This window comes from Myotis nattereri (genome assembly GCF_964212035.1).
Source record: "Myotis nattereri genome assembly, chromosome: 9".
Lineage (NCBI taxonomy): Eukaryota > Metazoa > Chordata > Mammalia > Chiroptera > Vespertilionidae > Myotis > Myotis nattereri.
This window is the reverse complement of record NC_138084.1, coordinates 8,339,171-8,363,903: the sequence shown is the minus strand read 5'-3', so window position 1 is coordinate 8,363,903 and position 24,733 is coordinate 8,339,171. Positions and strand designations below refer to the sequence as shown.

The 24,733-nt window shown below is 42.8% G+C and overlaps 1 protein-coding gene and 1 pseudogene across 2 annotated transcripts in view; both read right to left on the bottom strand.

Moving 5' to 3' along the window:
* HIPK3 (homeodomain interacting protein kinase 3) overlaps positions 1 to 22,702 on the bottom strand; it is a 65,322-nt gene extending 42,620 nt beyond the window's left edge. Inside the window, exon 1 of the mRNA XM_081099667.1 lies at positions 22,335 to 22,702. The gene's annotated coding sequence lies outside the window, so the exon portion shown is untranslated. The remainder of the gene's footprint in view (positions 1 to 22,334) is intronic.
* Positions 3,773 to 4,290, bottom strand: LOC308525335 (S-phase kinase-associated protein 1-like; annotated as a pseudogene). Its single transcript has one exon. The product of its transcript is annotated as an S-phase kinase-associated protein 1-like (transcript).
* Positions 22,703 to 24,733: the final 2,031 nt, after the last annotated feature.

Below are 24,733 nucleotides of genomic sequence, written 5' to 3'. Positions count from 1 at the left end.
ACACATCTATCAACTATGCTTCCAGGATATATTAAAAACAAGTAGACGCAGGTGCAGTTCACTTTCAAAAGTGAACTTATTACCACTCTTTAAAGGGAGACAGAATGGAACAGGAAATGAAATATACAGATAAGATTGCTGTATCAGGTACAATGTACCAATGCTTCTCTAATCTGATAGCTTCAAAGCTAACAGAGCTAGAGGGTCACAATATGTAAAAATAGTAATGTTCTCCACAGTTAGGGTGGTACTAGGTTCACTAATGGGAGGATGCATTTTTAGTCAAATTACACAATTATAAATCATAGTCTACAAGTGACCTCAGCATGTTATGATCAGCACCAGAGACAAAAAGACTGAAAAATAATGGAAAAAAAGAAGTGAGCATGCTAAGAAACAGAAAACACCACTGCGCATGAGCATGCACACATACATGCTTCTTGATCTATTACCAGATCCCCATCCTATTCTGTCTTTACCTGGATCCAGCCATCACTCAGAGCCCTCACTTTAGCTTCCTCATCTAAATCAAACCCCCAAAACCTGACCTGCCCATATCAACAAAGAATTACACTCTGCCCTAAGAATATTATTAACCTCTTCTTTTGATTACCTCCTACCACACAAATGCCCAATATTCTTTGATAAACTCTAGTTCTTATCCTTCTAGTAAAATAGATTCCAAATTAACACTTCTCTTCCGAGATCAGACGAGATCGGGCGCGTTCAGGGTGGTATGGCCGCGTTCAGGGTGGTATGGCCGTAGACAACACTTCTCTTATGTAACACAAAAGATGCTTAGCAGCAAAAGAATCCAAAATTCTTAATCTAATTGCAGTGGCTCTCAAATCTTTTTCCTGACATATCTCAGGTACGATGAGCTTTGAAGAAGTAAAGTACTTTTTGGGGGGAGGTAGTAATCAAGTACTACACTTTTGTTAAAGAAGTAACCCATGTTAGGGAAGGTGATTTTCACCAAGGCATTTTTATGTACACAGAAAATGAATAATTAATTTGATCATTCCAAGAAAGGACTTTTACACATCACTGCAATGACTTTCAACCCTGCAGAATACCTTTTTGAAAATAACAGGGCCGCCCTAACCATTTCGGCTCAGTGGTAGAATGTCGGCCTGAGGTCGGAAGGGTCCCAGGTTTAATTCCGGCCAAGGGCACATGCCCGGGTTGCAGGCTCAATCCCCAGTGTGGGGCGTGCAGGAGGCAGCCTATCAATGATTCTCTCTCATCATTGATGTTTTTCTCTCTCTCTCGCCCTCTCCCTTCCTCTTTGAAACCAATAAAAAAATATATTTTCTTTAAAAAAAGATGCCTGCCGAAACCGGTTTGGCTCAATGGATAGAGCGTCGGCCTGCGGACTGAAAGGTCCCAGGCTCGATTCTGGTCAAGGGCATGTACCTGGGTTGCGGGCATATCCCCAGTAGGAGATGTGCAGGAGGCAGCTGATCGATGTTTCTCTCTCATCGATGTTTCTAACTCTCTATCTCTCTCCCTTCCTCTCTGTAAAAAATCAATAAAATATATATAAAAAAAAAATAAAATAAAAAAATAAAAATAAAAAAATAAAGATGCCTGCTAACTTGAGGAATCTCGTTTTCTTTATTACAAAAAAAATATTTATAGCCCTAACCGGTTTGGCTCAGTGGATAGAGCGTCGGCCTGCGGACTCAAGGGTCCCAGGATGGATTCCAGTCAAAGGCATGTACCTTGGTTGTGGGCACATCCCCAGTAGGGGGTGTGCAGGAGGCAGCTGATCGATGTTTCTCTCTTATCGATGTTTCTTTCTGTCCCTCTCCCTTCCTCTCTGTAAAAAAATCAATAAAGTATATTTTAAAAATATATTTATAAAGTAGAGTTGGTAAGTTACTGCTTTTGCTTTCAATTTGTCCTCGCTAATTAGAAAACTCTCCCTCAGGCCCCCTGGAGTTCCCAGCACTGTCAGCTTCAGCCTACCAACCAGCACAATCTATTTTGCTTTGTGGGGAATGGATCTCCCATAGCACAGGCTTCCGAGCAAAAATCCCACAAGAAAGCTTTTCTTTTAACAAGATACAAATAGCACAAACTAAGAGCAAAAAATTGAAAAATCTGACTTCATTAAAATTTGAACTTTTGTTTAGTTATCAAATGATACCAGAAATAAAGATAAGCCACAGATATAGTGAAGATATTGGCAACACATATAACTGACAAAAGATCTAAAGATTTCACACTGCTTGGCAAAATTCAGTAAGAAAATAGGTAAAAGATACCAACAAGCAATTTACAAAAAAGGGAAATAAAGGCCAAAAGACTTCTTAAAAGAAAATTCTCAACCTCAACTAGTAATAAGGAAAATAGTAATTAAAACTATGGTAGGATTCCATTTCATACACATCAGAATGACAAAATATAAGATAATACCCAATGTTGGAGAGTGAGGCATAGAGACTTATATACTAGGGTAAGACGTACAAACACTTTAGAGAGCAAAACTGGAAATGGTCATAATCTAGTAATTCTTCTCCCAGGTATATATCCTGCCTACGGACAGTCTCATAATAAGTACAACAAAACAGGCAAAATAATGTTCACTGCTACAATGTATATAATTACAAAATTTTGAAATAACCTAATTATTACAAAAGGAATTGTCAAGGTGCAGCTTTTCATACAACACATACAATACAAGTGTGTTTTATACCACAAACATCATATATTTACTAGGGGCCTGGTGCACGTAATTCATGCACTCAGGGGGACCCTCAGCCTGGCCTGCGCCCTCTCACAGTCCAGGTGCCCTTGGGGGATGTCTGACTGACAGCTTAGACCCTCTCCCGCCACTGTGGCGCGCACTGACCACCAGGAGGCAGCTCCTGTGTTGAGCATCTGCCCTTTGGTGGTCAGTGTGTGTCATAGCAACCGGTCATTCCACCATTTGGTCAATTTGCATATTAGCCTTTTATTATATAGGATTTATATACCACAAAAAAGAAAAAATACCAATTGTAAGGGCAAAACATTTATTTTAAAATGTATCACAATTTCAAAGCAGTTAAAATGTAGGAAAAGCTATGCATGTTAGAATTAATCATGTGCAGCAAAATGAATTAGCTGAAATTACACATATCAACATGGATAAATCTGAAAACAATGTAGGGGGGAAAACAAGTTGCAGAAGAGCATGTACCGTTTATTATAAAATTAACAGCGACAAATCTATGCTGTGCTTTTAGATATAGTAAGTATGTGGTAAGGTATAAAAACATGTGTGGATATGATAAAAATGCCAGAAAGAAAGGAAAAAGACTTCAATTATATGTACTGTTATTTTGCACCCAGGATGGCAGTTGCATGAAAATTAATTCTATTACTCTATACTTTCATAGCCAAAATTTACATTATTTTTATTTTATTTTTTCTATTTCAGAAAACTTTTGCAAGTTGTTTTATTTACAATGCCAACTTTTAAAAGGTCACTAGACCTTTTAACGGGACAATAAACTAGGCAGAAATCGCTTTGCAAAAAGAGGGAAAGCCCAAAATGCCACTGTTTATAGAGAACCCACAATTCAGTTTTATCCAGAGCAACAAAAAAAGAGACTTTCGATCATACTGGAAGAAACTTAGCCATATGTTTGGAATCTAAACCCAAACTACACATGCAATGAGGACAATATTCTGCTAATACAATTGATTTGCACTTGTCTAATGTTTGTCTTATATTTATATTAAGAATTGAAACAAAGCACTGCACTAGTATTTGGAACCATCCTTACAGTGTTACAGTGCCAGGCACAACTTTTCCTTCTCTTCACACCACTGGTTCTCTTTGCTGTACCTGGGCTTCCTCTTCTTCAGTAAAGGCCCTTTTGATATACAAGGTCTTGTAAATCTCTTCAGGAGTTTTCCCCTTGAGCATATTGGCAGCAGTTTTGCATGTAACATCAAACAAACCTTTGATGTCTAAATAGTTTGTAGCCAGAGTAAGTTCAACAAGTGTTCCTTGGTCAACTTTGAGGAATTCGTGGTCCCAAACAGGGATATCATCTGTTTGCTTTTCTTTGTTCTCATCATCCTCAGGAGAAGGGTCATCCTTGTGGTGGGTGCACCACTGAATGACCTTTTTTAATATTTTGCATTAACATTTAGTAGAGGAACTAGGTCATCATCACCTTCATCACGCATTCCCAACTCTTCTAACATGGTCTTGATAGTCACAGATTGTTTGGCAATTTCAATATCACCTTCAAATTTCTCTCCATCAGAACGCTGCAACTTCACTGAAGGCATGGTGCTAGTCTCAAGGAGAGAGCAGGCAGAGGCTGACGAGAACAGCAATACTGGGGCAGCATCAGCAGACTCAAGAGAGAAAGCCACTTACCATTATTTTTAAACTAGAGGCCCGGTGCACAAAAATTTGTGCACTTGGGGGGGGGGGGGTCCCTCAGCCCGGCCTGTGCCCTCTCGCAGTCTGGGACCCCTCGGGAGATAACGACCTGCTGGCTTAGGCCTGCTCCCGGTGGCAGAGGGCAGGCCCAATCCCTAGGTGCAACCCCTGGTCGGGCTCAGAGCAGGGCCGATTGGGGAGTTGGGGCGCCGCCCGCTGTCATGCACAGAGCAAGGCGGATTGGGAGGTTGCGATGCCACCCTCAGTCACGCTCAGGGTAGGGCCGATTGGGGGGTTGGGGCACCACCCCGTCACACTCAAGGCAGGATCGATGGGGAGGTTGCGGCGCCACCCCGTCACGCACAGAGCAGGACCGATCAGGGGGTTGGGGCGCTGCCCCCTGTCACTCACAGAGCAGGGCCCATCAGGGGGGTTGGGACTCCGTACCCTGTCACGCACAGAGCAGGGCCCATCAGGGGTTGGGGAGCTCCCCCCGTCACGCACAGAGCAGGGCCCATCAGGGGGTTGGGGAGCTCCCCCCTGTCACTCACAGAGCAGGGCCCATCAGGGGGCTGGGGAGCTCCCCCCGTCACTCACAGAGTAGGGCCGATAGGGGTGTTGGGGTGCTGCCCTCTATCACCCACAGAGCAGGGCTGATCAGGGGGTTGGGGCGCCGCCACTCTCACACTCAGGGCAGGGCCGATGGGGAGGTTATGGCTCTACCCCGTCACACACAGAGCAGGGCCCGTGGGGGGGGGGGGGGGGTTGGGGCACCGCACCCTGTCACACACAGAGCCGCAGGGCGATCAGGGGGTTTGGGCGCTGCCCCCTGTCACGCTGATCCTGGTGCTGGGAGGCCTCTCGGCTCCGCTGATCCTGGTGCTGGGAGGCATATTACCCTTTACTATATAGGATAGAGGCCTGGTGCATGGGTGGGGCCTGGCTGGTTTGCCCTGAAGGGTGTCCTGGATCAGGGTGGGGGTCCCCACTGGGGTGCCTGGCCAGCCTGGATGAGGGGATGATGGCTGTTTGCAGCTGGTCACACACCCTTCGGGGTGGGGGTCCCCACTGGGGTGCCTGGCCAGTCTGGGTGAGGGGCTGAGGGCTGTTTTCAGGCTGGCGGGTGACTGAAGCTCCCAACTGCTCCTTTTTTTCTTTTTTTTTTTATTCTGGGCCAGCTTTAGCTCTGGCTCCAGTTCTGAGGCCTCTGCTGCTGAAAGCAGGTACCTGGTTTGTTTGGGTTCTATAATCGAAATACTGTATCAACTCTAGCTCTGAGATCCCAGCGGGCTGAAAGCAGGTTTCTGGGGTTTTGTTTAGCTTCTATATTTGTAACAATGTTTCAAACTGCAAGCTCAGAGGCCAGCAAGGCAGGCGGGGAACGTTGGTTTCCTCCGTCACTGAAGCAAGCAAGCCTCATGTTAGCGTTAAGCTGCCTGACTGCCGGTCGCCATCTTGGCTGGCAGTTAATTTGCATATTGCCCTGATTAGCCAATGGGAAGGGTAGCGTCGTATGGCTAATTACCATGTTTCTCTTTTATTAGATAGGATGAAGTGGGGAGGGAGGATCTACCAAATAACGGAACCTCTTTAATTGTATCTTTTTAATTTCAAAAAATATATAACCAACCATTTTAGACATTTTATTAGCATATTCAATTAGCCATACTCTATTTCATTCCATTTATATTTCAATTTTTTTTAATTCAAATCAAGTAAAGACATTTAGGAACAGGAAGAATTTAGCAATAAACATTTTTTAAAAAATATTTATTGTTTAAAGTATTACAGATGTCTGCACTGACCCCTTCTAGACTGCTCTCTCCCGCCCTCCCCCCCAATCAAATAAACATTTTTTTTCATCAATGAGCTCCCAGCAAGAGGCAAAGATATGTACATAGATAACAACACTGAGGGCAATAACATAAGGATGCAGGTAGCAAAGAAAAGGGGATGATTAACATGTGCCCTAAAGGAACACAAAAAGGGTTCAGTAAAAAGTTAACCTAAAAGTTAAATTTGGAAGGTGGTGGGAAGAAGTCTGCTATGTAGGAGAGGATATTCCTTGCAGTACAAACCAACAGCACATGTAAGGACAGAGACTAATGAAAAACATGACATACTGGCTAGAACAGCACCCACAATTTATGGTTGGCCAAATCGGACCCAGACTATTTTTGTATGACCCACAAGCTAAGAATGGTTTTTACATTTTTAAAGGGTGTTGTTGTTTTTTTTAAGTATGCAACAGAGACCACATGTGGCTTGCAAAGCCTAAAATATTTGCCAACTAACCCTGAAAGTAAGTTTGTCAATCTCCACACTAAAACGTAACTTGCCAGTGGAGAGGGAGCTAGAGAAAAAGATGGTCCTTGAGAAGAAAGACAACTTTAAAAAGACATCATAAAAGAACCTTGTCTTCCAGGCTGAGCCACAGTCAAATTAAAACACAGAATCATATTTGTATTTTTAAAGGATTACTCAGGCAAAGCTGTGAAGGATAAACTAGAAAGGAGTAATAATGGAACCGTGGGAAGATTATAGTAATAGTCCAGATAAGAGCTGATCAGAGCCTGAGCAAAGGCATACACTAAGGGGGTGAAGTCCAAAGTACTGATTACCAACAGGTAGACAGAGGAAGAACCACAGAACTTGGTGAGGAGTAAGAAAGGAAGGAACTGACACAACCATGTTTCTGGCTTTAAAAAAATGATCACTAAATAATAACAGAAAATGTATTTTTAAAAAGCAGAAGGAGAATTTAGAGGAAAAATTGAACTCAATTTTAGATGCTGAGTTTGAGGTGCCTGGTGACTTAGCCTGAGTTCCCTTAAATGTAGAATCTTAAAGAAAGACCTATATTCAGGGAGTTTACTTGGGAAGTTATCTCACAGGGCAAAAGTGAGGTATCTGGAGAATAAGTCAGAAAAAAAAAAGCAAATAATAAATGTAAAGGAATGATAGAATTAAAAATTTCCCATTTGGCAACAATCATAACTGATTCAAGCAAGAATGACCAATGGATGCAAAACCTAGTGGGTGAAAGTTTGAAAAACGAAGTGTTTTGGGCGACAATTCAATGCGAGTCTCCCATGTTTCTCCATGTCCTGCAAGCAGAGACCCTGACTTTGTTCTGGAGTCACTTCTGAAAGGTGTTCGTACACTGAACAGCCTTGGAAGTAGAAATAGTGTTTTCCTCCTGAGCAAAGGGCAGGCTGTCTAATGTCCAGTAAGATAAAGGTAATGACTCTTTGGGTAAATGTCAGGCAGGCTTACTTGGCCCTTATATAAAATTCGAGTTTCCTAAACCTGGGTTCCTCTCCTACAACGTGACTCCTTTTGTGCAGGGGAAACCTGGTCCTGTTCACATCACCCAGTGGGAACCGAGTTGGGGGACAAGGCAAATACTGACATACTGACTACACTGCTATTACTATGAGTAAGAAAGTCCTTTATTTCCTATCTGCTGCCAGCATCCATGGCTAATTTGTTATCTTGCAAGACCCTTCAGAGTTCTTGACATTTATACAGCTTCAAAATACACCCCCACAAGATAGGTATTAATCAAAAAGAAGAAGCCAACAGATGCCACCTTTACCAAATGATCCATGTTAACATCATGTGCCTCCTGATATGATGAGCTAGCAGCAATACACTTCACTGTGATATTTCTAAGCACAAGAAGACAAATCCAAATTGAGGGCCATTCTTAAAAAACACGTAGTGTTGGTCAAAATGTCAATGTCAGGGAAATAACACAAAAACTGAAACACTTTACAGATTACAACAAAACTAAGGAGACATAAAAACTTGTAGGGAAAAATTGGGTAAAAGGATATCATGTCTGTTACTCTAAAAAAAATTCAGGGGGGAAAACAATATAAAGAGAAAAGGTAAATGCGAATGGGGTAAAATGTTAATGCTTAAAGAATTTAGGTTAAAGATATGTAAGAATCCTTTGTACTATTTTTTAACTTTTCTGTAGGTCTGAGCTTTTGTCAAGTGATAAACAAAAAGAATATGAGTGACAGGCATAAAACAATGGTTTTTTTGCACAAGGCTGCTCTTCGAGGGTTACACACTTGGAGATGAACTGCTGAATATGTTAGGCAAGCCCAAATCACCTAAAATCTAGAATGATCAGGCATACAATGAGTCCCTGGGATCCATCTTCTGCCGTCATTAATAAAAAAAGTATTCATAAGCCGTGAAAGAAAATCTTTTCATTTAAAAGTATTACTTAATTCACAGTAGCTTTTGGAACTTTTGGTTATTATGTAATTTTCTCATCAATAGAGACTAAAATTAGAATTTCACTATGCGGTCCAATAAATTTGATAATAAAAAGGCCTTTTCATTCTTGAAAGGATAGAAAACGCCAGTATAGTCTATACAGGGCTCTACAACAGGATTTAGAAAATGGAACTACATAACTAGCAATATTCAGATAATAAAAAGTAATTTCTAGTCACACTATTTTATTTCTAAATTTCTTTGTAATTTGAGAGCATATTTACAAAAGACAAAGTAACATGTCTTATTAGTATAAAAGATGGGATATATAATAAAATAAGCTTTTAGTGTGAATAGTAAATGAGTTTAACTCTTCACTGGTCATTTAAATCTCAGTATTTTAAATACCTATATCATTAACAGGTTGTTTTACCAGTATTCTATCCAGGAAATTAGTTACACTAACACATTTCACATAAGAAATATTTTCACATAAATGAACCACCACATGCTGTAAAACTTCATAAAATAAACCTGCTGTCTGAGATGCCCACAAAACATTTATTTGAAAACACTAAAGTCTTGGGTATTTTCCATCAGCATTGTGAACAAAGCATCTCGGGAATGTGTCGACTGTAACACAAAATCAGCATGTTAAATAACAAGCTTCCTCTGACTTAGCAAAAAATTCTAGCTTTTGGAACAGAAAATGACCTGTTGGGTATTTCAAAGCTGCTAGAAATTACCCTGCCAATATAAATCTTTATTTAAGAAAGGCTAGAAGGAATTAATTAAAAACAATATTCAAGGACTATTCTTACCACAGCATATAATTCCCTAGAATTTTCCAAACCATATAATATCAAAACTCAGAAATGGAAATACTGACTGAAAAGCTGACTAAAAAGTTCACTCAAAGCACTCTCTTCCTTGAAATAAACTTTAAGCTTAACAATTCAAATCTAGTTTATAAAACTTAAGTACAAAAGAACATTTTATTTCAATTCAACACAATACCAATGTCTACCAGTAGGGGTGGGGAATGACTGCTTTGCAGATATTTCAAATAAAATAGGATGCTATGATAAAGCCAGAAAAAATAAGTTTTATAACTTTGGGTTATGACAACTCCCTTAACAGAAAGCCAAATAATTTCCTTTCTACTTTATAGGAAATATGTCCCCAAAACCACCACGAGCCTTGGTCGGTTTGCCTCATTGATTAGAGCGTGGGCCTTCAGACTAAAGGGTCAAGGGCACATACCTGGGTTGTGGGTTTGATTCCTGACCCCATCCAGGCGGAGGTGGGGCCAAGGCAACCAATCAATCCATGTGTCTCTCTCAGGTGGATGTTTCTCTCTCTCCCTCCCCCTCTTCCACTCTCTCAAAACACCACAAAATTTTTATTTACTTTAAAAATCCATGTAAAGATACGTATGAAATATTAAAGACGAAGAAAGCAAAGGTCAAATAATCCTTATCAGACCACCTCCTAAACCAATCTACTTTTTCCCCCCTTTTAATCCTTAAAGAAGGATATGTTTTTATTGATCCTTTTAGAGAGAAACATCAATCAGCTGCCTCTAGCAGGCACCCTGACCAGGGGTGGAACCCCAAAACGTAAGTATGTGCTGGAGCTGGTACAGAACCCGCAACCTTTTGTTGTAAGGGAGGACACTCCAACCATCTGAGCAACCTGGCAAGGGCCTAATCTACCCTTGAAACAACTCAAATCAACAGGGGAAGTTCAATCCTAGATTAATAATTTGATCAAATGTCCAATCAATGTTTCTCTCTCTCCCTCCATCCATCTCTCTCTCTCTCTCTCTCTCTCTCTCTCTCTCTATCTCTCTCTTCCCATTTCCTCCCTCCAAAGTCAATTTTTAAAAAACTTAAAGTTTCAAACATAAACAACAATAAAAATGAGTAAGGCCCTGGCTGGATAGCTCAGTTGGTTAGAGCATCAACCCAATACACCAAGGTTACAGATTTGATCCCTGGTCAGAGCACATATTAGAATCAACCAATAAATGCATAAATAAGTAGAACAAAAAATCAATTGTTTTTTTCTCTTTCTCTCTGAAATCTATAAATTTTTTTAAAGAGAGAAGTGAGTGAGGACACAAAAGAGGAAATACAGAAAAAGAAACCAATTTGGAAATAAGGTAGTCAATTCAGATTGAGCTACCTGTTGGGGAGAAATAATGAGATCATAGTTCAAAAGATGAGCTAAAAGCTCATACTTGAATAAGTTATAGTAGAGATTATGCAATCATCTGGAGAAACACATAAGCTATAAATGAACAGAAAAATACTGCCAAGGGCTGAGAAGTGAATAGAAATTTAGATAGGGGCTATAGTACACATTTAATAAATTTGGAAGAAAAAGAAAAGAGAAAAGAGGTCCAGAGACTTAAGGAGGCCCAATTAAAAGATGGCCACTTAAAATCTCAGATACCTTTTTAAAAGGTTGAAGAAAAAAAAGACCAAGGAATAAAAAGAGGGGACCTGACATTACTGGAGAGGCTCACAATGCTGAAAAACATAATTCAGTATGAAATCCACAACAGAGAACGGGGTAATCCTGGAGGGAAAGGGATGTTGCTTTCCTGAGAAAGTAGTGAAAACACAATGTGTACTGGTAGAAGTTACCTTCAGACATAGAGGGTTGGAAATCTGCAGGAAGTTCATACCAATCGGCCTGTATGAGGGAAACAGACTCATCTGCTACAAGTAAAAGAGGTGAGGAGTAGAGTGGGTTTTGAGAAGTCAAATGTGTATATGACACATTCACAAGCACCTGGTCAGATACTTGTCAAGCTACTCATAAAGATTTTCTAGCCCTGGCCGGCTTGGCTCAGTGGATAGAGCGTCAGCCTGTGGACTGAAGGGTCCCAGGTTCGATTCCGGCCAAGGGCACGTGCCTGGGTTGTGGGTTCAATCCCCAGTAAGGTGTGTGCAGGAGGCAGCCGATCAATGATTCTCTCTCATCATTGATGTTTCTATCTCTCTCTCCTTCTCCATTCCTCTCTGAAATCAATAAAGAAATATATTTAAAAAAAAAAAAAGATTTTCTACATGGAATAAGGGAATAGGTAGAATGTAGCATGCCTGCATTTGGTTACTATTATAATAATAACTAGAGGCCCAGAGCACAAAAATTTGTGCACTCGGGAGGATCCCTCAGCCCGGCCTATGCCCTCTTGCAGCCTAGGACACCTCGGAGGATGTCCACCTGCTGGCTTAGGCCCACTCCCTGGGGGGATCAGGCCCAAGCTGGCAGTCAGACATCCCTCTGGCAGCCCAGCAGCCCTCGGGGGATGTCCCCAGCAGGGAGCAGACCTAAGCTGCAGTCGGACATCCTTAGTGCTGCTGAGGAGGCGGGAGAGGCTCCCGCCACCACCGCTGTGCTGGCAGCCATCAGCCTGGCTTGTGGCTGAGCAGAGCTCCCCCTGTGGGAGCGCACTGACCACCAGGGGACAGCTCCTGCATTGAGCATCTGCCCCCTGGAGGTCAGTGTGTGTCATAGTGACCAGTCATTCCCAGTCGTTCTGCTGTTAGGGTCAATTTGCATATTACCCTTTTTATTATATAGGATAGAGGCCTGGTGCTTGGGTGGTGGCCGGCTGGTTTGCCCTGAAGGGTGTCCTGGATCAGGGTGGGGGTCCCGCTGGGGTGCCTGGCCAGCCTGGGTGAGGGGCTGATGGCTGTTTGCAGCTGGTCACACCCCCTTCAGGGTGGGGATCCCCACTGGGGTGCCTGGCCAGTCTGGGTGAGGGGCTAATGGCTGTTTTCAGGCTGGCCACACCCCCTTTAGGTGGGGGGGAGGTCCCCACTGAGGTGCCTGGCCAATCTGGGTAGGGGCTGAGGGTCGTTTTCAGGATGGCTAAGCCCCCTGGCGATGGAAGCTCCCAACCTCTCCTTTTTTTCTTTTTTATTCTGGGATTTATTTACCTTCTTTTTTTTTTTTAATATATTTTATTGATTTTTCACAGAGAGGAAGGGAGAGAGACAGAGAGTTAGAAACATCGATGAGAGAGAAACATCGACCAGCTGCCTCCTGCACATCTCCCACTGGGGATATACCCGCAACCCAGGTACACGCCCTTGACCGGAATCGAACCTGGGACCTTTCAGTCCGCAGGCCGATGCTCCATCCACTGAGCCAAACCAGTTTCGGCTTTACCTTCTATAATTAAAACTTTGTAGCCTTGATTGGAGCTCAGAGCCAGCCAGGGCAGGGCGGGAAGCTTGGCTTCCTCCATCGCCAAGGGAAACCCAAGCCTCCTGCTCACTCCAGCTCTGTGGCCATGGCCGGCTGAAAGCAGGTATCTGGGGTTTATTTACCTTCTATAATTGAAACTTTGTTGCCTTCAGTGGAGTTCAGAGCCCACCGCGGCAGGCGGGAAGCTTGGCTTCCTCCATCACTGGGGCAACCAAGCCTCCTGCTCGCTCCAGCTTCGTGGCTGCCAGCTGCCATCTTGGTTGGGTTAATTTGCATATAGTCTCTCTGATTGGCTGGTGGGCGTGGCTTAAGGTGTAGCAAAGGTATGGTCAATTTGCATGTTTGTCTTTTATTAGTGTAGATATATTTGATTCCCCAATGTCTATTAGGCACTTTAGGGATACAGAAATCTTTTTTTTTTTTTTTTAATATATTTTATTGATTTTTTACAGAGAGAAGGGAGAGAGATAGAGAGTTAGAAACATCGATGAGAGAGAAACATCGACCAGCTGCCTCCTGCACATCTCCCACTGGGGATGTGCCCGCAACCCAGGTACATGCCCTTGACCGGAATCGAACCTGGGACCCTTCAGTCCGCAGGCCGATGCTCTATCCACTGAGCCAAACCGGTTTCGGCCAGAAATCTTTTAAGACATGGTTTTCGACCTGAAGAAACAGTTCAGATACTATTTTACATTTTTAAATGTAACCTTTTCCTAAAATGTAATATTGTTACCTTCTAATAGGTTATAAATTGAGGTATTTCGTTTTCTTCAAATCAGAGTAAAGGCAAACAATTTTACACGTTTAAATGTGAGATGCTTTAAAGAGATTTTGCAAATTACAGAGTAACCACTAGAAATACTTTCAGAAATGCCATGCTAAGCTTAGGGCATTTTACAAGGCAAACATTTCAACTATTTTGTACTCAAAAGCTATTGGTAAACCAATTGTGTTACAGTCTTTAACACCCTAAGTTTTGATACAGAATTCCATTTTAAATATACATGTATAAAATATTAAAATATTACCAAGTTGTCAAATTTCAGTTAAGAATATATCATATAGCCCTAGCCGGTTTGGCTCAATGGATAGAGCATCGGCTTGCCGACTGAAAGGTTCCAGGTTCAATTCTGGTCAAGGGCATGTACCTTGGTTGCGGGCACATCCCCAGTAGGGAGTGTGCAGGAAGCAGCTGGTCGATGTTTCTCTCTCATCGATGTTTCTGACTCTCTATCCCTCTCCCTTCCTCTCTGTAAAAAATCAATCAATTAATCAATCAATCAATAAATAAGAATATATCATATAGAATTATAAGAGGAACGAAATACAATATTTGCCCTTTGCATGACTCTGCTTTAAGAACCCCAAGTTAATTGTATTTTTGATTTACATAAATTAAATATACAAACAATATCCCTTCTTTTTAGTGCTTTCAAATAAGTTATAGCTAGTAATTTCAATATTCTTAAAAGTACCTTAAAATTGAACTCTTTCTATACCCTATTTTTCCCCTTCTATTTTCTTTCCACAGGTCAGCACAGAAATGAAAAGCACTACATCCCAAATTTAGAAGAAAGGTAATAATATAATTTTAGAAAGGCAAACCTATTAGAATTTTCTCAGGCAATGAATTATGCCCAGAAGGAAAAGAACTGAATTATTAACTATATATGAGAAATATGACCTTTTCCTTGATTTATTTAAAATTTTATTTACTGATTTTGAGAGCAAGAGAGAGAGAGAGAGAGAGAGGGAGGAAGGGAAGAAGTAAGGGAGGGAGGGAAAGAGGGAAATAAGAGAGAGGAAAAGAAGGAGAGGGAGAGGGAGAGGGAGAGGGAGAGAGAGACAGACAGAGAGACATCAATTTGTTGTTCCACTTATTTATACATTTATTGATTGAGTCTTGTATGTGCCTTGACCAGGATTCGAACCTGCAACCTTGGTGTATGAGAATAACACGCTAATCAACTGAGCTACCTGGCCAGGGTGATCTTCCCCTTGATTTAAATTAATATATAGCATGTCTTTGTAAGACCTTTAGACTATTAAACTGGTTATAATTTTATTATCACCAAAATAAAATTCATAGAATTTTTAAATAGTTTTCCTCTTTTTTTTTTTTGGTTTTGTGGTAAGAGTGGTGACACAACATTAAGAAACTGAACTATTCCTGGTAACTTTAAATATCTTCTATTTAACAAAATGAAATGAAGTCTTACGAAATTTGATTGTGCTATATTTAAATGATTATTTTCCTCAGATATAAAAGAAAATTTCCAGTACTTAGCTAAGTTCACCTACTACTTGCTCAAAGCAGGGATTGTGTCTTAACTCCCTTCATTCATAGCACAGAACTTTCCACTTACTGACATTCAAAGATGTACTGGATAAAACAGTTTTCATACAAATATTTTATAATTTTTCTACCCAACATTAACATTTTTTTCATTTGTGGTCAGTCAGTGATCCAGCTATAACGAAATACTTAAAGTATGCTCAACAGGTTAAAAATCTAATATTTTTAACCCAATACTATTCTTAATTAACTAAAATATATGAAACTACAGTCCTGGCCGGTGTAGCTCGGTTGGTAGGAGCATTGTAGGATCAAGAGTTCAATTCCAGGTCAGGGCACGTACTCAGGCCGCAGGGTTTGATCCCCAGTCTAGGCATGTATGAGAGGGAACCCATCCATGTTTCTCTCTCCCCCTTTTCCTTCCTCTCTCTCTAAATTCAATTAAAATATACCTTCAGATAACTATTAAAAAAATAAACAAAGTAAACAATAGGAAACTACAACTAATATACTGCAGAGATACTTGTACCTTCTCCACTGAAACTGATTATAAGTTGGCCCAAAATATGTTTTTGTTTTGTTTTGAGAATGTAGTGAAGCGTGGCAGCATAACCTATAATTTTCCATTTGTCACTATACTCTATATAATATTTCCATAGAAATTGTAACATATTATATATTTAAGTCCTCAGAAGCATTAATTTAAATTATACGTTAGAAGAAATGTCTCTAGAAAGTCAGGTTCAATTTTCAATATGTTATCACTTTATCTAACTTATTAACTATTTAACACTGTAGCATTATATATCTAAAGTCGTATAGTTTACCCAACCTACAAGACTCTCGTTGTATTATTAAACAGATAACACAGTCAAAATACATGCAAATAATTTTCAGGCCTTTAAATAACTGCTTTATAAGTAAACATTTTCTAAGCAAGTTTGCTATTTTATTTTTAAAAAACTGTAAAATAGTTTTTAAACTATTTTTTAAAACAGTAGGGAGAAATTGAAGAAGTCAAAGTTAATGTAAATGTTTTTTAGTAAGTCAAATACTTTCGAAAGATTTCTAAACTGTAATAATTGGCTAGTCATATATGGCCAAGTTTCACATTGTTTATCATAGCTTAAAGACAATTTTCGTGATAAGTCATATGTAATCAACTATAATTTATAATAAATGGCTACAAAATTTTAAAGAGGAGGGGAGTGACTCATATTGTGTTCATGTGATTATTTCAATATCTATCATAATTTTTTCATACTAGAAAAGATGCTTCAGCATTAACAATTATGCAAAAAAAAATGTATCTGACCACCCCTGCCATCCTTTATTTTCTTTATTTTTTCCATCCTTTATTTTCAAGGTAACCAAGAGTTATAACCTAAAGGATCCATCTTTCACAATTTAGGTCCTTACCTTTAGGAAAAAGTACAGCTCAAATGACCAAAGTACTTCATTTTCCTTTATTATTATTCTCTAAATCTCCACTTCTTTTAGGTGTAATCTTTTTGTTTTAAAAGAAAATGACAAAACAGCAAAAAAAAAATACAATATAAAAAGTGTATCTGGAAACCTACTCTTTAAAAGAAGAAATGTTTATCTCAAAAGGTAAAAATGAACTGTGTGACTGATATCAGAGAGGTCAGGGTTTGAATTCAGTTTGAAAACCCTAGATTTATATATGATGTGCATCTTAATTTTATTATTTATTATAAGACCAAAAAAGTATTCCAATAAATCAAACCCGTTTTAATAGGAATAATATGTTCTATGCTCGTCACCCAAGTCAGGCCTATAACATAAGATTTTCTTTTAATTGGATAGAAAGCTCATATTCCCTAAATTCTACATTAAGCAAAAAAAAAGTCTTTTTGGATTGAAAAACAAAAGACACAAAGTGGAAGGGGACAGGATTTTAAAAATTGGTCGAGGATGATAAACAGATACTATTTCACAAGACTGATCACTTAGCAGGTGTCGTGGCATTTTTTTTTTTTAAGCCTCACCCGAGGATATGGGTTTTGTTTTTTACTTATTTTAAAGAGAAAGGAATTAGGGGGTGGGGGTGGAGAGAGAGAGAGAGAGAGAGAGAGAGAGAGAGAGAGAGAGAGAGAGAATATGAATCTGAGAGAGAAACATGGTTCGGTAGCCTTCTGTTCTCACCTAACCAGGAATCGAATCTGCCACCTTCGTGGAAGACACGCCAGCCAGCACCTGGCCAGGGTGTCACAGCATATTCTTAATCTTTTCCCCAAGCTGCCACAATACTTAATTGACTATAACTAAATGAACTTTGGTTGCTAGCAACTTCAACATTTAAAGTGAAAACAGATTTCTAAGTCTCCCAAATCCAACCACACCAATCTCTTCCCCCCACTGTGGCCCAGCTTTCTCTACCTTTCCTGCCCCACTAACTTACTTCCCTCTCATCACTCTCCCACAGGGAAAGAAACAAACAACTATCACTTTTAGAATATTAGAGAAACTGTTTGGGTCAAAGTAATAAAACACATTTAAGGTAAAAGATATTGTCTTTGGTTTGTTTCATTTCAATGCCTTTCTGTTGGAAAAAGACAGCTGACAAAAGTGTTGATTTGGGGGCCATTGCAGGGTAGCTCTGTAGGTTAGAGCATCATCCCAATACACCAAGGCTTTGGGTTCGATCCCCAGGACACATATAAGAATCACCCAATGAATGTATAAATAAGTGGAACAACAAATCCATGCGCCCCCCCCCCCCCCGTGTGTGTGTGTGTGTGTCTCCCCTTCCTTTCTCTCAAATTAATCAATAAAAAATGTGTTTCAATAAAAACGATATAAATACTTTAAGTACTGATTATTTCATTCACTACTAAACATAGTAAAGTAAGACAAAGTAAATCAGTTAAATGACTTAACTATCCCAAACCACAAATGGCACCCTAAAAATACAGTTATTTTCAATATCCATCCAGTTCTTTTAGTTTCCACATAAGTAGTAAGAGTAGAGGCTCTAAGTCCCTTAGGATAACAGCCGTGCGCCTCAGAATCAAGGCAATATGCTGCCTTTGTGTAGTGACATATGGCCCAAGTATCAACTGAGGAAAGCAGCCTGAACTGCTAAAGAGGTCAAGGTCTAATTTGACAAAAACTTGGGTAAAATATATAACATACATCCTCTATCTCTATTCTAGCTTGGTCCTAACAGTGACTTAGATAAGGTCCAAACCAACAGCTATGTCAAACCTACAGAATCAGCACACTAACATTGGGTGTTTTTCACCAAACCACTCTTAGTTACACCAAGTCAACCAAGAGAAGTGGACTGTATTTGGTTGTAAGTTGGTCACATTAAGTGCTCTGGCTATCCTAAAAAATTACCCTGATTTAAAACTTCTCCTCCGAATACATATCCCTATTCAACTCCAGGTGCTAAAAGGTATTAGGCAAGACATACTTTTTAGCCCTAACCGGTTTGGCTCAGTGGATAGACCATCGGCCTGCGGACTCAAAGGTCCCAGGTTCAATTCCAGTCAAGGGCATGTATCTTGGTTGCGGGCACATACCCAGTAGGAGGTGTGCAGAAGGCAGCTGATCAATGTTTCTCTCTCATTGATGTTCTGGCTCTCTATCCCTCTCCCTTCCTCTCTGTAAAAAATCAATAAAATATATATTTTTAAAAAAAGATATACTTTTTAAGCAGCTGGACAGAACCAGTAGGACATTTAAAATAATTTCTTTAGGCTTACATTTGTATCATACAGAAAGGGTTAGCCATGACAAAGCTTTCAGCAAGTAGTGTGGGGCGAGAGAGAGGCAACTTTTAAAAAGCAATACAACATACTGGTAGATTCTTCCATTTTAACAAAGTTCTAGTTTGTCTACAAGTAACTTCCAAGTTAAACATGTCACATTAGAAATCTCAACTTCAGACACTAGGAAATTAGGACAGCTGCAAACCCAGAAATTGTATATGAACATTTCCTTTAACAGCAACAATATAATCATTATATAGCAAGTTATTTTGTGTCCGAGGCAAGAATAACTCTAAAGAGGTATTTTAAATATGGAGAATTTCAAAGTTCCTTAGATCAAACACCCTTAAATCTATATATTGCTACCTACAAATTCAAATGTTAAGTTGCAATTGGACGACATTTTTTGTCTCTGAATTAACTACCAATAATGCAATTCTAACTGACCATATCATCACTCTTAGCGAACTACTAGACTGAGAACAGCAAATTAGGAAAGTTAACTCCTTTACCTTGCAAAATTAACTTCAAAAGTTACCAAAGTAAGTCATTCAGACATTCAAATGGAAAGTAACAGCCTTAGCTGGTTTGGCTTAGTGGATAGTGTCCGCCTGTAGATTGAAAGGTCCCAGGTTCAATTCCCGGCAAGGGCACGTGCCTGGGTTGCAGGCTTGATCCCCAGTAGGGGGCATGCAGGAGGCAGCCAATCAATGGTTCTCTCTCATCATTTATGTTTCTATTTCTCTCTCCCTCTCCCTTCCTCTCTGAAATCAATAAAAATATTTATTTAAAAAAAGAAAAGAAAATAACATGCAAACAAGTATTTTCATTCAATGAATGGGAAGTAGTATTTCAGCACTCTGAAATTTACATTTGTCCCATACTCACTTCCATATATAGGTGTGTCCCCCAAAAATGTATACACAGACTTTGAATAATTACCAGTATAAAGGCAGTGTTTATTAAAATACATTTTATTTTCAAAACTGAGCTATCAGTTGTTAAAGTGTGTAAACATTTCTGGGGACACCCTGCGTATGCCTTCAGTGTTCATGTATGAAATATTAAAAACAAAAGCTGAATAAAGAAATGCACTTGACAACTGTGGCTATTTTAAATTGCAAGGGGGCTTTCAATTCCTCATGTTAAACAAATACTTATATGCCCTGCCATACTAGCTACAGCAACCTACCTCTGTAATTTGCACCTTATTTATGGCATCCCATGACGAAACATCCAAAAAATTAAAATAGTATGATCTGAAGCTTCTTTTCAAGCATGTTTACAAGAATTATCATCTCACCAAAACCACCCACTTTTATGTGACTCTAAATCTCCATGCCTAGAAGCCAATGACTGGTTTACAAGCAAGATAATGACTAGTTCACTGGAAAAGGTATTATGACAATAAACTAAGACTGGCTCACCATGTTATGATCTGGCTTGCCTAATATGTACGTTTAGCTACTGTAGTCAGCAATGTCCAAATATAAAATTGAAACGTTTAATGGCTGGTTCTGTTCTAGATTTCAAGCTCATCTTACCTTTTTAAAGCATGGTTTTAAACTAAGACTTTTTTTTAGTAAGTATTTTCCCTAGAACAGAAAAAAAATTTACGAAATTGTTATTCAATTTTCCCATGACAAAAAATAAAATGTCCAAAATCTCAACTATTTCAACACACCTCTCTACCTTAACACAATTAAAAACAAATAAGTTTAAAAAAAATAAAATAAAAATAATCTTCAAACAGGTTAAACACTATATCCCAAAAATAAGCTTTCAAAAATTTATGAATGCACCCATAAGTATGCCATGAAACGCCTTGTTGGACGAAATGCCTTGCCGATTTAAGCATAAAGAACTTTATTTGGTTGGTTACATTTCAGTTATTGTTAAATGACATGAAGGCATAAGGTACCAAACAAAACTATGAACATGTCTTTTTTTAAAAGATCAGTCCTATTTTATTTACTTAAGTACTGTTTAATCATGACCTATCAAAACCTTATCATGGCTCATTGTATAAAATTAGCACTGAGCTTGCAAACATAAGCAGAATCCAGACTTATCAAACATATGGTGAGGCTTTGCCCAGCTTCTGAAAAATTAAACGAGAATGCAGGATCAACATGTTTTAGTTGGGAACAAACAAAACCCACCGGCTCTGCTCAAAACTTTCCATCAAAAATATGATCAAAGGGGGGGAGGGGGGAGCTCTTAACATTTTAGAAAGCCCAGCACTTAAAACTTTAAACAAAAATATGAAGTGGCTCGATTAGTACTTCCACTTCAGAAGCTACAAATAACAGGCAAACACCTAAAAATATTTTTAAAAATATTTATAAAAAAGAATTCAGCCGATCTCAACTACTAGAAGGCAACACACACAAGCACAGGCTGGTGGTTCACCAGCTTCCCTTCCCGGCCCTGTGCCAGAGAGACATCCAAGTTGACAAAAGAATTGACCGTAAGATTTCCCTGCAAACTGGACGATAACCCGAAAAACTTCACCGCTGCTACTAGGAGCTCTTTATAATTAGAAGCAGCAGCGACCCGACAGGTGGAAAAACAAATTCTGAGCGGGGCCGCCAGCGGTGGTGAAAACACGGCTCAAGGACTGGACGTGCGAGGACGACGTTGTCTCGGGTCCAGGTCATTCACTCACACACCCTTCACTCGCGCAGAAATAAGACGGGGAAACAACAGGCTTCGCCCAGAACCACGTACCATGTCAAACCCGCCTGGTCCCTCCCGACGGGAACACAGACATGCTCGTCGCCGGTCCTGCCGCCACGGCTCCCGGCGCCGCGAAGGGGAGCGGGCGGCCGCCGCCGTAACGAGACGCCGGCAACAGCCCCGCCGCGCGGCCGCCACGCCTTCCGCGGGCCGCGCAGGGGACGCGGGGCGGCGGATCACATTTCTCCTCCCCAACGATCACACGCACTCGCGTCCCCCGAGCGGGCACCGTCCACACCCGCCGCTCGGCGACGCTGCTGCCACCGGCCCGGGCCCCACGGCCAGGTTGCGGCCATCGGCCGGGCGGGCGGGCGCTCGAGTGGCGGGCGGGCGCGCGTGTGTGTGTTGTTCCCTGAAGGAAAGACAAGGTGTCCGCGGCGACGGCCTCGGGCTGCGGTGGGGGGAGCGGCGCCCCGTGAGACTAAACACAACTCCGGTTGCTGGGAAGAGCCGTTGCGCAACCTTGGCAGCGGCGGCCCGGCCCGGCTTCCCGGAGGCTGCGCCACGGCGCGCCGACCCCGCGCGCGGCCCCCACGCTCGGCGGCCTCCGGCCTGGGGCGGCCCGGCCGCGAGGGAGACGCCCGCACTCGCGAGGGCCGGGGGGTGCGGATGGGGGTGCAGAACGCGCGGCGGGACGCGCCGCTCCGGGGTGTTGGCGGCGGGGTTCCCGCGGAGGGGCCCCGGGCCCCCGGCCCGCCCCGCCCCGCGCCCTTACCTTCCTAGAGGCCGGCGCTCTCCCCTCTTCGGGCGGCCGCAGCCCTGAGCATGTCCGGGGCGGGTGCGGGGCCGTGCGGGGGACGCGGAGCCAGGCGCTTCAGCGGGCGGCACCACCCAGCCCGGGCTCAGCCCCTCTCCGCGGCCGCTGCCATCTTGTCCTGGCGGCTGAGAGGAAACGGCGAGACACCCTCCCTCGCCCGCGGCTGCTGCTGTTCTGGCTGCCGAGCGCCGGGCCCGGCTCCCTCATCTTCCTCCCAGGGATCTGGGTGGGGTCGGTTGGCGGGGGCGACGGGGGTGCGAGGCCGACCGGGCGGCCTCCGACTGCGGGGCCTACGGGAGGCGCGGGGTGCGGCGCCCGCGGCGGGCGGGGCCCATGCCTGACGCCCCTGCCGAGAGGGGCGGGGGAGGGCGGCAGCCGGGAGGCGAGGGCTGCGGGGCCGCCGCTCGGGCTCGTCGGGTCGCGGCGCGGCCGGCCGTCGTCACCAGGCAGCTGCCGGCGGCCGCCCCAGTCCCGGGCCCCTCCTCCTCCGCGCCCGCCGGCCTCCGCCGCCTCCGCAGCGCCACCGCCCGCCCGGCCGCGCAGCGCGCTGAGCCCGGGCGGCCCCGCTCCGCTCCGCTCCGGCCGCGGCGCCCGCGAAGCCCCTCCCCGGGCCCGCCCGCCCGCCCGCCGGCAGCCGCGCCCTGGGCGCTCCGGGCCCGCCTGGCGGCCGGCGGGGATCCGACCGAGCTCCCTCGCACCCCGGCATCCCGCGCCCCAAAGGCAGCCTCCGGCAGCGGTGCCGAACCTCACCTTCCCGGGGCCCACTCCGCCAAAAATAGGGATTTTTAAAAAATCCCCTAACCCCCAAAGCAAGCATGAAAAAGCGGAAGCAGGGTTTTCACAGGCCTTTGGAGACCCTGTAGCCAGTTTCCCGTTCTACCCCTTTCGGATCTGTTTGGGGGGGTTTCTAGGGTCGTCTTTTTTGTTTTGTTTTGTTTTGTTTTGAAGCTCCAAAAATAAGGAAAGGGGGAATGCTCAGTCGGGTGAACAATCCCCATTTAACATGGGTCCTTCCGCTTCCCCGTCCCAAAGAGGCAAGAACATGGTACCATCGGGGTGGAGGACAGGCGAGAGGGCCCCCTGGAGACGTCCCAAGAGCCCCTCGAGGGTCCAAGGCCAGCAAACGCGAGGCTCACCCGCCTCGGTGTGGACACGTCTCCATCGGGTTGTGATTCCACTCCCAGAGATGAGCTTCCTCCCTCCCGGAGACGGGGAAACCGACAGAATGGCCCATCTCAAGCAACGTAACGATAGAACTGTGGAATTTTAGACATGAAGGAACCTGGAGGTCTTTGGTACAAGCTCTTAAGCGAGGACAGGGGTTCCAAAAGCTGCGGGTGACCTGCCCAGGGTGACACGGCAAAGCCCTGGTCTTTCCCCTTCCGTAGGCAACAACTGACCAGAGAACCTGTCCTCCCGAGGATGGTTGTGGCCTTTTAAATGGTTTCCTTTTGTTCTGCATTAATGTGTAACTTTGGGGGAATGGAACACCCTTCCCTGAGCAGTGGAAATGCCCTTTGTTCCCTCCGTAATCTTCACTGGAAGGACTGAATCTAGCACATACCTATGCGTCCGCAGACATTTTCTTCCCCGCCTCCCCCTCCCCAGACTTTGTGTTGCAGAACTGGGCAGGGTAAAGGGAGTGGCAAATCGGCGCATACTTAATGCTACTTTTATTCTCGGCTGCTTTCAAACTGGGAGGAGAATATTTTGGAGGATGCCTTAAAAAGAGATAAGTATGCCCTGAGGCGGTTGCAAATACGCTTTTCAAGTGACAGTTGTTTTCTTCACGTTAGGGAAAATAACCACTTGAAAAGTCTTCCAAAATAGAAAAACATTGAGTGCCTCTCAGAGAGAACAGCACGTTAGCCATTCCTTTTTACTTAGTATTATTTATCTTTGATATTTTTATGTTTTTATTGATTTTTAGAGAGAGAGAGAGGAAGGCAGAGGGAGAAGGGAGAGAGAGAAACATCAATAGGTTGCCTCTTGCACACCCCCCTCCTGGGGATCCAGCCTGCAATGCAGGCATGTGCCCAGTCTGGGAATGGAACCAGCAACCGCTTGGTGCATGGGTCTATGCTCAACCACTGAGCCACACCGGCTGGCCTACTTTTGATTTTTTTAAAAATATATTTTATTGATTTCATAGGGGAAGGGAGAGAGAGAAACATCAATGATGAGAATCATTGATCAGCTGCCTCCTGCACGCCCCCTACTGGGGATCCAGCCCGGAACCCTGGGCATGTGCCCTTGATTGGAATTGAACCCAACACCCTTCAGTCTCCAGGCCGAGGCTCTATCCACTAAGCCAAACCAGCAAGGACTACTTTTGATTTTTTTAAAGCAAGAGTTAA